Genomic DNA, 13,252 nt, shown 5'->3' on the forward strand with positions numbered 1-13,252 from the left:
TCAACTACATTACTTAATCTTACTTACTTACTTACTACTTAATCAAGTTTTCTAGTGGAACTTGCAAATGTCTTTCTTAATAAAAAATGGCTCCACTTCATCTCACCTGAAACAACCAATACTTTTGCGTGTTTCACTTCATAAGTTTCACTATTTATGTATGTTCAATGTCCGTAATGTGGGTTTGGAAATGAAGTTACATCATCAGTTGACTGATGATGATTTCATCTGTGTGTATTCAAATTTTTATATCCTACAGTTTATTTTGCACTCGATATACTTAAGCCGTGATTGGCATTATGTGATTTTTATGCTGGAAACAATTATCTTATTCGGCTCCCACTCAGCCGTGAATAAGCCGTGAATTTTGTCATATAACCTTAAAAATATCTCAAACTTTATTTTAGAACTACAATTGATGGATCAAAAGAAAAGTTGATACATGGATCACATTTGAAGGTCAGTCACTTGCAGACACTGTCCACTCATTTATCGGAATACATATATTCGAAGCGCAATTATTGGTACATGTGCCATGATGAAACATAAACCTTAAATCTGTACCAAAGCCAGAAGACTTGTAACCAAAGTGTTCATTAACCCTGGCAAAAATTCAGACACTTAATAACTTCCCTGGCACCCTGGTCCCTCCATTTTCTCACTCAAAACCTTTGGCTGGGGCTGAATTTTGCAAACAATATGTGACTTCAGGAGAGATAGCACTTTCATAGCTGCGTTTGCATCGTCTGTCGCGTCTGTTAAATTCTTAGTTAACTTGTGGCTGATGATTACTACGCAATCAATATTTCTGCCTAAAATGGTTTATCTACAAACTATGAAGTTGACGACATTTTACAACCTGGAAAAACCGTGAATTTTATGATTTAGTTTGAGTGGGAATCCTGTCTGAAAACAAAATTACACGTTTTTTTTTCCACACTTGACATGGCATTTTAAGTCATTTAATGAGAAAAAATATTTTTTGGTGTACACCACACAGTAAGCTGTTATGAATGTATTAATTGAGGCATTAAAATAAATTAGCCTTTTGTATGCATAAGTAGAATTAAAACAAACAATTATCCATAATTTTGCTTGGCATAAAAATCAGAATATCTCTATTCTGTGGAAATGTATCTTGAGCTTGGCACTTCAGTAATGCTTTGTAGTAGCACTGATGTTTATATGTATGGCTTGTTTTTTGTCATCAGGATTTCAACCCTGCAGTGTGAGGATTCATAGCAATTCAAAGTTATTATTTGAATTCAGGGGGGTTGGGGACCATCCAATGAGCTGCTCTTGGGTCCTGCTGACCGTTGGAATGTTTTCATCTGCATTCCTTCTAATGCATTCAATTCCGTCTCCCAATGTTGCAATCCCTGTTGGAAATCTTAGGTTTCTAGTGGATCTCTGTGGCTTCTTTGGCTATGTGGTCTCTGTGAGTTTGATTCTGAGTGGCGGGGAATTCTGCGTTAGCACATTTTATGGGATGGTCTTCAATATTGCTGTGTTCCACCGCTGCTGACTTTTTTGGTTGTCTAAAATTATTTTGTTGTTTCTTAAGCTGGACGTCAATTATTCGGCTGGTCTCCCCCTTGCATACATTGTCGCATTCACATGAATTGACAGTGCAGAGTCCAAGAAACATTTCTGCAGCCAAGTCACAGGGAAGATATTGAATGAAATTGTTTTTTGTCCTGTTAGAAAACTCACTCAATGTGTGGCAAAAAATGGTCTTTTTAATCATGTGGTGGTGAGTGGTGTTGTGAGGGTGCCCATGCCTTACAAGATTTTTCTTTCAGGGAGGAAGTCGCCAAAAGGAAGTGAGGAGTCAACAGTTCTCAATCCAAAAAAGCAGACGAGGAATGGAAGAAAAAGGGTAAGCAGCAAAGTTCTTGGGCCATGATTTCCATCTAGCATGTTTAATCACTCACAGCCAATTCTCAAATATCTGTGCTTATGAATGTTATGTGATACTTCATTATTTGAAAACACAGGTAATCAAGGATAAAAGACTTAGTGTGTGTAATCATTTTGCTTCATAATTTGGAATATAGTTTGCGTTGTAGCAGATAAATCACTTACGAAAAGGCATAAATTGAAAACATGGATACAGTAGAGCCTTGAATGTACCACCCTCGGTTACACGATGACCTTACCTGTACACTCATTTTTTTTGGTCCTATGAATTACCACTGATTAATCCATGAATTTCCAACCTCGTTTATGAAACATTTCATCTATATGATGGCCATGCTTATGTACATCTCCAGTCCATGACAGGAACCTGTCTTACTTGACTTGTTGGAGAACTTCCTAAGGGAAGATTGCGGCAGATGTACTGATTTTAGTCGCATGAGAGAGCACGTTGTCTACACATTACATGGAGGTACTAATTAAGAATAAGAAGTAATTGGTGATGCTGAACGGAAAGAAAGAATGCTAAATAGGTATCAGAGCTCACAGCATGGAGGTACTTGCTCTTTGAGCTGCCCCACCCACCCTCCCATTGCTGGTTGAATTTGCTAAGTCATCTCACTTCCTGTTAGAGTGCAGTTCCATGTAATATCGACTGCTACCATCCCATCTCGAAAACAATTTGTATTTATATTACCTGCAGATATTATTAATGTATCCTCTGATAGAAAATTCCGAAGAGATTTCTGAAGCAACTTGTATCTTTTAAATTTTCAAACTGTACCGCCTTCATCAGTTACGCAGTCTTTGCTCTGCTACTAATCAGAAGGTTGTGGGGTTCTTGTTCAGAGGATAGGTTCCCTTGGACTAGTCTTCTCCTGAGTAGATGTATCGCTTGCAGTTGCCATGAGGGAAGAAATTTTGGGGGGGGGGTCTGAAGTGCCTTTCCCCCTGACTGTGTACATGGTTGCATGAGTTTCTGTTTAGAAAATGTCGGATTGTAATATCTATGAAGTATAATACTTGGGTCAAATCTTGTGCATGGGCATGTTTAGAAATTTAGCCTTTGTATGCATGATTATTACCTTAAGATCGAGTGAAATAGGTCCTTCGTAATTTGCATTCTCTCTATTTTAGGGCCGACGGAAGAAATAGGAAATAATTGTGGACCGTATCAGTGGATGAACATCATTTCATAATTGCGGTGATGAGTAATAGGATTAATCAAATGCATAAGTATTCAGTGATTGTAAAGAAGCAGTTTGTGAGGATGATAATCACGGAGTGAGATCCAAAGTCCTCAGGCTTTTCAGAAAATCTCTTAGCAGGAAGCACTAGTTATGTGCAGCATAATTAAGTAATATGTGTACATATTTTTAATATTTAATGTCCCTGAATTTTTTAAAGATTTATTATGAATAATAGAAAATATTGGATAGTATTTTGGGTTGGAGTTCGATATTTATGTGCACATTGTGATGTAATATTTGTATATAAAATATATCAATTTTATCACATCAGTATCATTTTAATCTCTGAATCCCTTAGGTAATGTGAAAATAATATCAATTGAATGTAACAGAAGAATTTGATAAGACCACAAATGATGTGGATGGAATCACGTGTGATATAGTATAACAAGGTATCCATGACAGAAGAGCTGGTGCAGTTTTTCCCAAAATTTATTTAACACAATAAGTTTCATTGCACAGGGCCATTCCCTGGTGCAAAGCACCACCATCAGCATCTTTAAAAAATACCTGCGCTTCATGAAACTTGTGAAATTGAAGTCTCAGGGACTAATTTAGCTCCATGACATTGAGTCTTTATAATCCGTAGTCACTCAAATAGTGCTATTTTAAATGGGATAGCGCTTGCTGTTGACAGATTGAATTAGGAGTGTTTATCGGCGAGTGGGCATTCAGTAAACTTTTGATTATTGGGGCTAATGAATGAGGGAGGCAGCACAAACAATTGGAAACACAGAGACATATTCCCAACTTCCACTTTTTTTATTATAATGTTTATAATTTATGTAAGTCAAACAATAGAATAATGTTTTAGCACATACCTAGTTGGAGATATTTTGGATTGCTTCAAGGTCTCACTGAGAGCTTAATAAGCTTTCCTCACCAGACCGTGGATCTTTTAAGTGGGGATAATGTTATTGATCTCGTATTCTCTCAATTCCCACTGCTCAATACACTCCAGAAAACTGTCTCAGCAAGTGAGAAAACGTGTCTGTGACTCACGCTCCCTCTGCATCCACTGCCTTTATACATAATCCATTTCTCCAGTGGTTCCCAACCTTTTTCGCAAGCTGGTGACCCTTTGACCTTTCCTCAATGGAATATGTACCTCCACAGTCCATTGGTCACATGGTGGAGTAAAAACCCTTATTTGTATTATATTCCTTCCATATGTGTATAATTCATTACCAAATATTGTATGTGTAAAATGCAATAGGTATGTGTATAAATAAATTCACCACTAAATACTTATGTGAACGTACCCAAAACTCTAAATTGTAGTATTGTTACTTCAAAATTGCAATTTTACATATAAATAGATTATGATAACAATTTTGTCAACTGAAGTTATTAGATGGAAAAATTAAAATAGTCTTCATGTACTTTGGCTTGTAGTTTCTATCTTCACGAAGGAACACTTGTTAGTGAGTATCAGCCACATTACGTGCACAATTGCAAACATATATCTATATTTATTTATCAGTAATCAATCTGTACTTTCAAAAAACATATGTCTGTGTATGTATGAAATACTCAGTTAATACAGTACACCATGGCATATATTCAAGGCATCAATAACTAAAAGGAGAAGGAGAAGCTAAGGGGATGGGACTCAAGCACGTGAAGATAACGCAGCGGTGGTGTTGAGATTGGATGATGGCTGAAAACATTTGGGAAAAAATTTCATGAGCTTGTGTTTCTCTTTCTTTTTTAATTCTTTTTAATTTTTCAGGCAAAAAAATTCATACAGCTTTGATATGATGGTAGTTAAGAAAATTGTTGCCACTATCTATCAATATGTGAAATTGCTTTTTGTAAGTAAGAATTCTATATTACAGTAAAACCTCTATGTAGTGAACCTCTTTACATCATAAACCTCCATACTTCATACCACTCCTACAGTCCCGTCAGATTTACATGTAAATTTATAGGCAAACCTCTTTGTAGTGAACCTCCTTATCTCATAAAACCTCCACTTATCATACCAAGGAAACACTCCCGAGACAGCCTAACTACCTCCGCAAATCGTACCAAGACAACTAGAGACCATTAATGCAGCCGCGATTACGTACATGGAATGACATTTTCAGCAATAAATGTTTCACATTTATTTTTTTTCTTAACACTAGGAGGACAGGAGTTTCGCCCTGCCTAGAAGGACGGCTAGGGGTCATTTGACCCCTAATATGTATTTTGGAATAAAACGCCTAATTTTCAACCAATATTCAGTTAAATCGTATTAATTGTTGAATCAGTTAATTAAAAACACTATTTAACATTATTAAATATTATTTCCATAGTCAAAAGTTAATAACAATTATTTTAAAGAATCATGAATTAAACCGTATGTTGTAGTCCATTGCAAATCTAATAATGAAAATACATACACTCAATACAAAAGTTGTGTTACATGTTTAAACAATAGGGGTACTTGGTTTACAAAATTTGCATAAAATTTTTTAAAACTAATTACAGTGGAACTTGGTTAGTACGTTTCTGAAGGGACCACGAAAAATGAACGTACTAACCAGGAAAACGTACTAACGAGGAAAGTAAATAATAGCAGTCGGGGTTATTGCAATCAGTGAAAAAGTCGTCATAATTACAATTACTATCGGTAGTTCTCATAGGATCGCCTTCCTGAACTCTTTTCACATTTAAAATCAAGGAAATGAGCGCTACCATGAAAAACAATACCACGTGAATAAAAATAGCAATTTTTCATGGACATCCCGGAGACGATTTCATGATTACGGCGTCTATCTCCCGTGATTTATCCTATATATATTTACGGAACGAGGACGAGTGAAGCTCAGACAAGTCATTTTTCTTTCTCACAGCGTACTCGGAGAATATAACAATGACCCGGAGTAAGTCGACTGGTTTTTTAAACATGATAAAAATTGGGCAAAATTATATTGACTTTCAAATTACGGCAATAGCCGTAGACATTCGCTTCGGGAATGATACCATTTCGATTGTAAAATCGATCGATATATCGACTGATGACACGCAAGATTATTAGATTACGACGTAATTACAAGAAAATTTTATATTAAACAGTTGAAATTTACTTTCAAAATTTGTCTAATGTCGTCTGCTTTCGTTCCGAGATCAAGTATTTTTAAGCTAAGCTTCGCGTGGAGATTCAGAGGATCGTCTGCTCCCGCAACAGTAGTCAAGTAAATACGTACGACGTCGAGTTTATGGAGCAGTACTGCTTTAGATAATGTGGGAATTGTCTAATACCGTTAAGACTCATTTCTTCATCATGATAACTCGTGCAATAGCAACAATTGCCCACTCACGAACTTTACGCGCAGCAGTGGGCACTCCCAAGCGCTCCAAAGGCAACAGAAGGTGAGGAGCTCGGGGTGGGGAAAATTAGGGCTTCTTATTGGCTGTAGTTTTTCATAGTCAGAAATTCCCGAAAAATGGCCGCATTTTATTATTCAGCACGTCACAAGAATTCAGAAATGCATTTGGATAAATTACGGTAGAAGAAAGAGATGTGGAATGAATGGAAGAATGTAAATGGCTAATAATAATAAATTAAATCATGAATTCAGACGTTTGCGACCCTTAAGAAGACACTAGAGAACGAATTGCGGGTTGCGTCACGGCAAGCAATTGAGCGTACTAACCAGGAAAGCGCAATTTTTTCAAACGTACTATAACCAAATTCTTTTACCTGTATTTTGTTCGGATGGTACCGGGACCGAGGGAAATCGCCGTACTAAGGAGGAACGTACTAACCAAGTTCCACTGTACTTTGTTGTAAATTTCAGACAGACAGTATTTTTTCAGCGCTGTTTCCACAAATATTTTTTTTGCGCTGAATGAGTTCAATTGACGATTTATTCATCTACATCTAAATCTACACACTAACCTGCTAGCCGCTTAAAAGCGTGTGGCAGGGGGTGTTAGGACACCTGCCATTTGCACATGAAAAGGAATTTGGAAAATTGAAAGGAAATTAGTGCAATGATTCAATTTGATGGTATTTGGCACCTTTTTCTTTTTTGTGCCCGTGGAGATATGGCTGTTGGATTTGAAGATGTGTAAATAAATTGATACATGCTATCCATCATATCTACTCCCGCTTTGATTTTATTATGAAATAGGAAGTCTTTGGTATTCTTTTATTCGTTTCGGAAATTGTGTCATCTGAGATCATGCTGCTGAGTGAAAGTACATTATTGTTCTAGTTTGCCTGATTCTATGTAAGAGTATGGCCTAAGGTATTTTTGAACGCTCGAATTATATGGATTACATGGCTATTTTAGGGGTCATGGATATTTGTGCGTCACGCCTATTTTTTTTCAGATCGTCCATGCAAGAGAAGTTTTCCATTTTTTTATGACTTCCTGCCAGCTGGATGGATGGAAAATAATTGTAACAAGTTACATATATTCCTGAATTCTTGAATGTTACGATCACTTTAGTAACTATTTATATCCCCAATGCTTGATTTGATGGCCAATCATCATCTTTGCCACAATATGGAAATTCATTTAGGCTGTATTTTCATTTCAAATCTGTCCAAACCCAGTACTTGATTCCAAATTTGTCTGGTTTATTTGGAATTTACCTCATAAAAGGACAGCTGCATTTTGTTGGATAGAGCTGTGCATTTGCTATCAAGCCAAAGTCGCTATCGAATTCACTACCTTGGGCTTCGTCGCTTCCATCGCACGCAGATGTTGATGGATTGGTCAGAATATCCTTGAACTGATGTTTACGATTCACTTCCAGACTTATCTTCAATATTCCCAACAGCTATTTGAATCGCGACGATTCTCTTCTCTTGATATATTTCTCGACTTCTTACTTTCTTCCTCAACTCGCTACTGATATGCATGCAAAAAAATCTACAAACGAAAGCGCATTATGGTAGAATCTTCTCTGGTTGCATTGGATGTATAGAGAGCTGGAGAGCATTAGAAATTCGTAAAAAAGGACAAAATTTTCAGAAGTAACGCTAATTGCCGTTCGAAAGGCAGGAAATCAACCGCCAACCGTATCCTGATTCGTATCTTCCAGGAACTTGCAGTAATGCTTCTTCTTCGACCTACGTGCGGATTCCAAGGGTAGGATTTACAGCAGAATTTTACAGTCTACCCAATTCCTCCGCTCTCTCAAAAAGAGACAGGATTTTTCCCCAGGATGCAGCGTGCAGTCAACCCCGACGGGGTCAGGCGGCACTAATGCTGGACACACGGCAAAGGGGCTAGGTCAAGTGACAGTGCCGTCAGGCCAGAAAAATGAAAGTTATTCGTAAACCTGATGAGTCGATATTGAAAATAATGTCTCTAAGAGCTCTGAATCTTGGACGACGGAAAACAATTCTTGGTATACGTGAGGATTTTCCGGTGTGGGTAATACAATAATCATTGAACAATAAATAAAAGAAAATTAAAACATCATAATTACAAGAATTAACGCAAATGAAGGATTGAAAATGTTTTATTTCCCTTTGCTGCCCAAAAAATATCGAAAGATTGTGCACAACAAGTCGCTATGCCTAGGTTTTCGAATACAGATAGGAGCCCTTGGGACGAAACTGGCATTGATCCGGGTACTTCCAGATTCAAAATGAAGCAAATCATCTACCACACTACTAGTCTCTTGCTGATTATATGATATACATGGCACTAAAGAGCCCACGGGCAAGAAAATAGCGCGAAAACCAGTTGCGGGTCAAATGACCCCCAGCCGTCCTTCTAGGTATAACACGTCATAAAAATTTAAAACAAAACATTATTGTTGAATTTTCACTAATTTATCAAACTTTCGTCCAAAATGAACAAAGTCAAAAATTTTCAACATTAAAAAAAATATTTTAATAAGAGAAAAATAAATTTGAATTCTGAAAATGGGTCTAATGACCCCTGCCGTCCTTCTAGTGTTAAACACATTTAATACGCTGTGATTTTCACATCAACCATTAGTTATGGCCATTTTGTTCCATATGAGAGCATAACTAGCAGTAACTAAGAAAAAAGATATCCAACTATCTTAATCATTTTAAGGTACTGTTGAATTAGGAGAGATCACATCGTTTTCTCTTGAATAATGATAAAAATCATGCAATAGCGCTCGCTTTCCGTTATCATTAAATAATAAATGTATGTTCACTAATGCATGCATGTTTATTTAAATTCATAAATACTATGGTTTAAAAGAGAGTAGTGCCTTTCATTTCCAAAGGATATGAAAAATGGTGCCTATCACTAAAACCTCTCTATAGTGAACCTCCATACATCAAACTGTCCAAATTTTGGTCCCCTTAATTACGATGTGAAGAGGTTTTGCTGTCATTTGATTTTTGGGACTGTTTGCATTTATCCACATATTAATGACAGTATTGAATGATTAAGTTTTTAACCTGGAGTCAACATCAAAATTGAGTTGATTTCTGTATTATTTTATTTTTAAGAAAGCCATTGTTGTAAAAGTATGTTCACATAAGTACGTAGTGGTGAATGCCATCAGAAAACGTTAGAGAGTTTAGTATATTATTGAATGTTCTGTTATGTTCCTATCCACTCAAAATGTTGTTCAATTGTGGCGGCATTGCCGGAGTGTACACCACTTGTGTGTGTGAGCCATTAGGAAGGGATGTAGCAGTTGTGTTGTATGCCCCTGATGCCAAATTGCCAGGATCAAGAAAACTCGAGAAACAATTCCGTGTGTTTAGATTTTTCATATCTTTTCTGATGGTTTATTCGATGGTTTCTGACAGTTTAAGGACGGAGTCGGGACTCACCTATAACCCCTCAGCAACCCCATGACTGATCTCCACCCACCGGTTGGGAACCACTGCACTAATCCATTCCTCTCCCGAGCGTAAACATCCCTTGAGTGTGACGAAATCTCCACTTCCCTTGCGGCTGTTGTATTCAATCATGTGCAAGGTTATCCATTGTAGAAATCTCCTAGAAGAGTCAATAAAGAGTTTTTTCTGCCACTCATCCATCCTCTGCAATACTAGAGCAGACATCCAAGCAAACTTGACCCATTCCTGGTCAGCAGGCAAAAAAATTAAGTTTTATGAAGGGAACTATGGTGAAAAATAATAAGCATCGTGTATCCTTGGATTAAAATTCAATAATATTGTAGTTTTTCCATCCGTTGTTACTTTTTGTAAAGATCGGGGAAAACATTGGAGGAGGGTGAAGCTCATGCAAAGCGGATAATCCGGAACACGCATCAACCTTGCTCATTTAATCGGTATGTACTGTAATTTCCTCCCCATCAGTGGTATTAAGCAATGAACTCGCTCTTATTTAGAACTGGATTGCACCCCTATGTAAAAAAAAGCAATATTTAACCCTGGAAAACTTTGAAATCTCAGGGAAGTTTTAATTGCATACTGTAGACTTCCTACTTGTGTATTGGCCCTTTGTAGTTTGAAGAATGGCCTTCGTGGATAATGTATTAATAGTAGGTATCTACTCCATATTAGCTGTGATGCAGTGTGGTGAGCGCCGTAAGTGGGAAGTAGGCTGCCCAGCACTGGTCTACGTGTGGCAATGAAGGTGGACAAAGCACCGCAACCATAGGTAAGTGACCTTCGTAGATCAGTTAGGCCGCAGTTTTGGCAATCAATGACTCACAACTTTTGTATTAGAGTTGTCTTTATTATCAAAAAAGTGGAACATGTATCAGCACAATTTTTGCATGAATTACTTGTGGACTAGAATCGTCTGTAGTTTTAATATGTTTAGGGTAAGACAGGTATGCCTACTTGAACACTGAATGTTAGCCATTGGCCAATGCTCAAAGAACAAATTCATAATACATATAATAACACCATTTATCTGGATTAGGGAAATTTCAGCGGAGCATCATCCAACCTGATTATGTGTTGTTTTCTTCTCCATAGTGGCGATTTTAATGACTGTAAGCATATCACTTGCACCTAGAAGGCTTGCAGTGATCATTTAACTGGGAAGGTCACTTTTTCTTAGTATAATGTCTGCTCTAACATATTACTTTGATGCCTTAAAATAATTCAGAATGGGTGTTAAACCATATATGTAATGCCAAAAGGGAAAAATGATTTTTGAAGCAATCAAATTTAAACTTGGTACAAAATATTTACCTTGAAGTCGAAAGCATTTCTCGTTAGGCATCATGCTGTTTTTTAAGCTATTTTACCAGCCTTTACGATCCATTTAAGCATCATTTCCCTCGAAAGTTGCTCAATTTCCACCAAAGGGAGCCACTTGATACAATAGCTTTTTGCTTCTTAGTACTGCCAACATAATTCTGAGTATGTTCTAAATTTATTGCTAACTGCATTTTTAATCCATCAGAAAAATATAATATTTTATACTTCCATATGAAATTCGATTGCAACTGAATCAATTGATAATTTACATATTCTCTACTGATTTAAATGCCCATATCATACGTCAGGCTCGTTACATTGGAGGCTCGGTATTGAAAGTGGTCCGATGACTCACAAATTTGTTCAATGTATCGGGCACTCATAATATCTGCAGGTGATGCCTCTCAATTTCCATAATCTAATCCTTTTTGTGCTTTACTTTCGTGTAGGTGCTATTTCACAGGGTCAGATGACCTGCATTTTCGTGGAGTTGCGTATTTATCTATAATTATGTGGTTTAAAATCCCTCAAAATTATTATTGCTGCTCTCATAGGCAGATCTAGGGGCAGGGCATGGGGGCACGTGGCCCCCCCAGACCCTTAAAAAATATGCAAGATTTTTAATATGGTCCATTATCGTTGCGTTCGTTTTGTATTACAAGGTATCCTTGTGCCCCCCCCCCCCCCCAGGGAAAAATCCTGGATACGGCCTTGCTTTCCCCCCCCCCCCCCCCAGAAAGAAATCCTGTATCCACCCCTGGCTGCTCGTTTACAAAGACTTCGCATCTGTTGCTGTGTCATGTACGATGCGCTGGGATGTGATTACGGATCTGGAATCCTTCGGAATGATGGCTGAGATGCATCAAATCACTGTAGCAGAAATCATATCAGCAGAAAGCACCGCACCAAACAGTCGCATCGCCCAAATTTGAACGAGAGGCAGTTGTTGAATATGCTTCTGTGTGAATGCGGCACGAACTTGTCTTCTGCTACCGTTGGAAATAGTGCATGTTGAGTTCTTGTGATGGCAACTTGTGCAGCCTCAGGTGTTTGATGGGCTTGAAGCCAGTGGCATAGCCAGGGGAGGGGGGAAGCGGCGAGGGGTCCGGACCCCCCACCTGAAATATATAAACAGAAATTATTTTCTTTCATAAAGTATTGAAAAATCATTCATTTTAAAGAATTTCCTTTAACTAATGAAGTGTTTTCGATTATGGAAAGTGTTAAAATTAGTTTTAAACCCATTACGTAGTACCCTGTTTTTTTAAAAAATTTCCCCCCTGGTTTTGGATACCCCCCGAACGAAATTCCTGGCCACGCCACTGCTTGAAGCCCCAGAAATTTTCTGATGCAAAGTAATTTTCGGTCATTTTCATCAATTACAGTAAATACTTCAAATTATCTCCTCGCTGTTCGGGAGTGTAACCTTGAGACGGTTATGCACCGATAAATCTGGTATCAGCATGTGATAACGCTGCTTTCGCGCTTTTGTACATGTTATCTTACTCTTGACCCAGATACGTCGTTATCATGGTTTCATTCATTTTCATCGATGACTGGGCGCATCGCACGGGAGAGAATGCGGACATAATTCTCACGCGACAGCTGATAGCGGAGGTGATGAATGGACACTCATGCGATTGTCTGTCGTTGTTGACCGCTCAAACCCACGCACGAATCCTTGTAAAATGCGCATTTGGCCCACTACACTGTCGTACACCCGCCGTCGTGTAATTGACGGATTCACAGCCTTCCGCTCATTCCACTGGAGCATTTTTATTTGTGGGTTTTGGGGTGTGACCGTTATTCGAATGCCAATATTTAGTAAGCAGCCGTTGAAGTGTACTACGAGTAAGCTTTGAGAGAACGTGCTCCACATACGCTCAGGGGCGATCGTTAATTTCCTCTTCTGCTCATTCTAAGGGTGCGATTCATAGACGACACTGAAATTGCTCACTTTACAAAGTCT

General features: G+C 38.0%; 1 long non-coding RNA gene across 1 annotated transcript; it reads left to right on the forward strand.

Annotated features, from left to right (window-relative positions):
* The first annotated feature begins 1,215 nt into the window (after positions 1-1,215).
* LOC124160551 lies at positions 1,216-3,434 on the forward strand. The gene is made up of 2 exons (XR_006865191.1): positions 1,216-1,879; positions 3,055-3,434. It is a non-coding gene; the product is annotated as an uncharacterized LOC124160551 (long non-coding RNA).
* Positions 3,435-13,252: the final 9,818 nt, after the last annotated feature.

The sequence above is a fragment of the Ischnura elegans genome, chromosome 6, assembly GCF_921293095.1.
Source record: "Ischnura elegans chromosome 6, ioIscEleg1.1, whole genome shotgun sequence".
Classification (NCBI taxonomy): domain Eukaryota; kingdom Metazoa; phylum Arthropoda; class Insecta; order Odonata; family Coenagrionidae; genus Ischnura; species Ischnura elegans.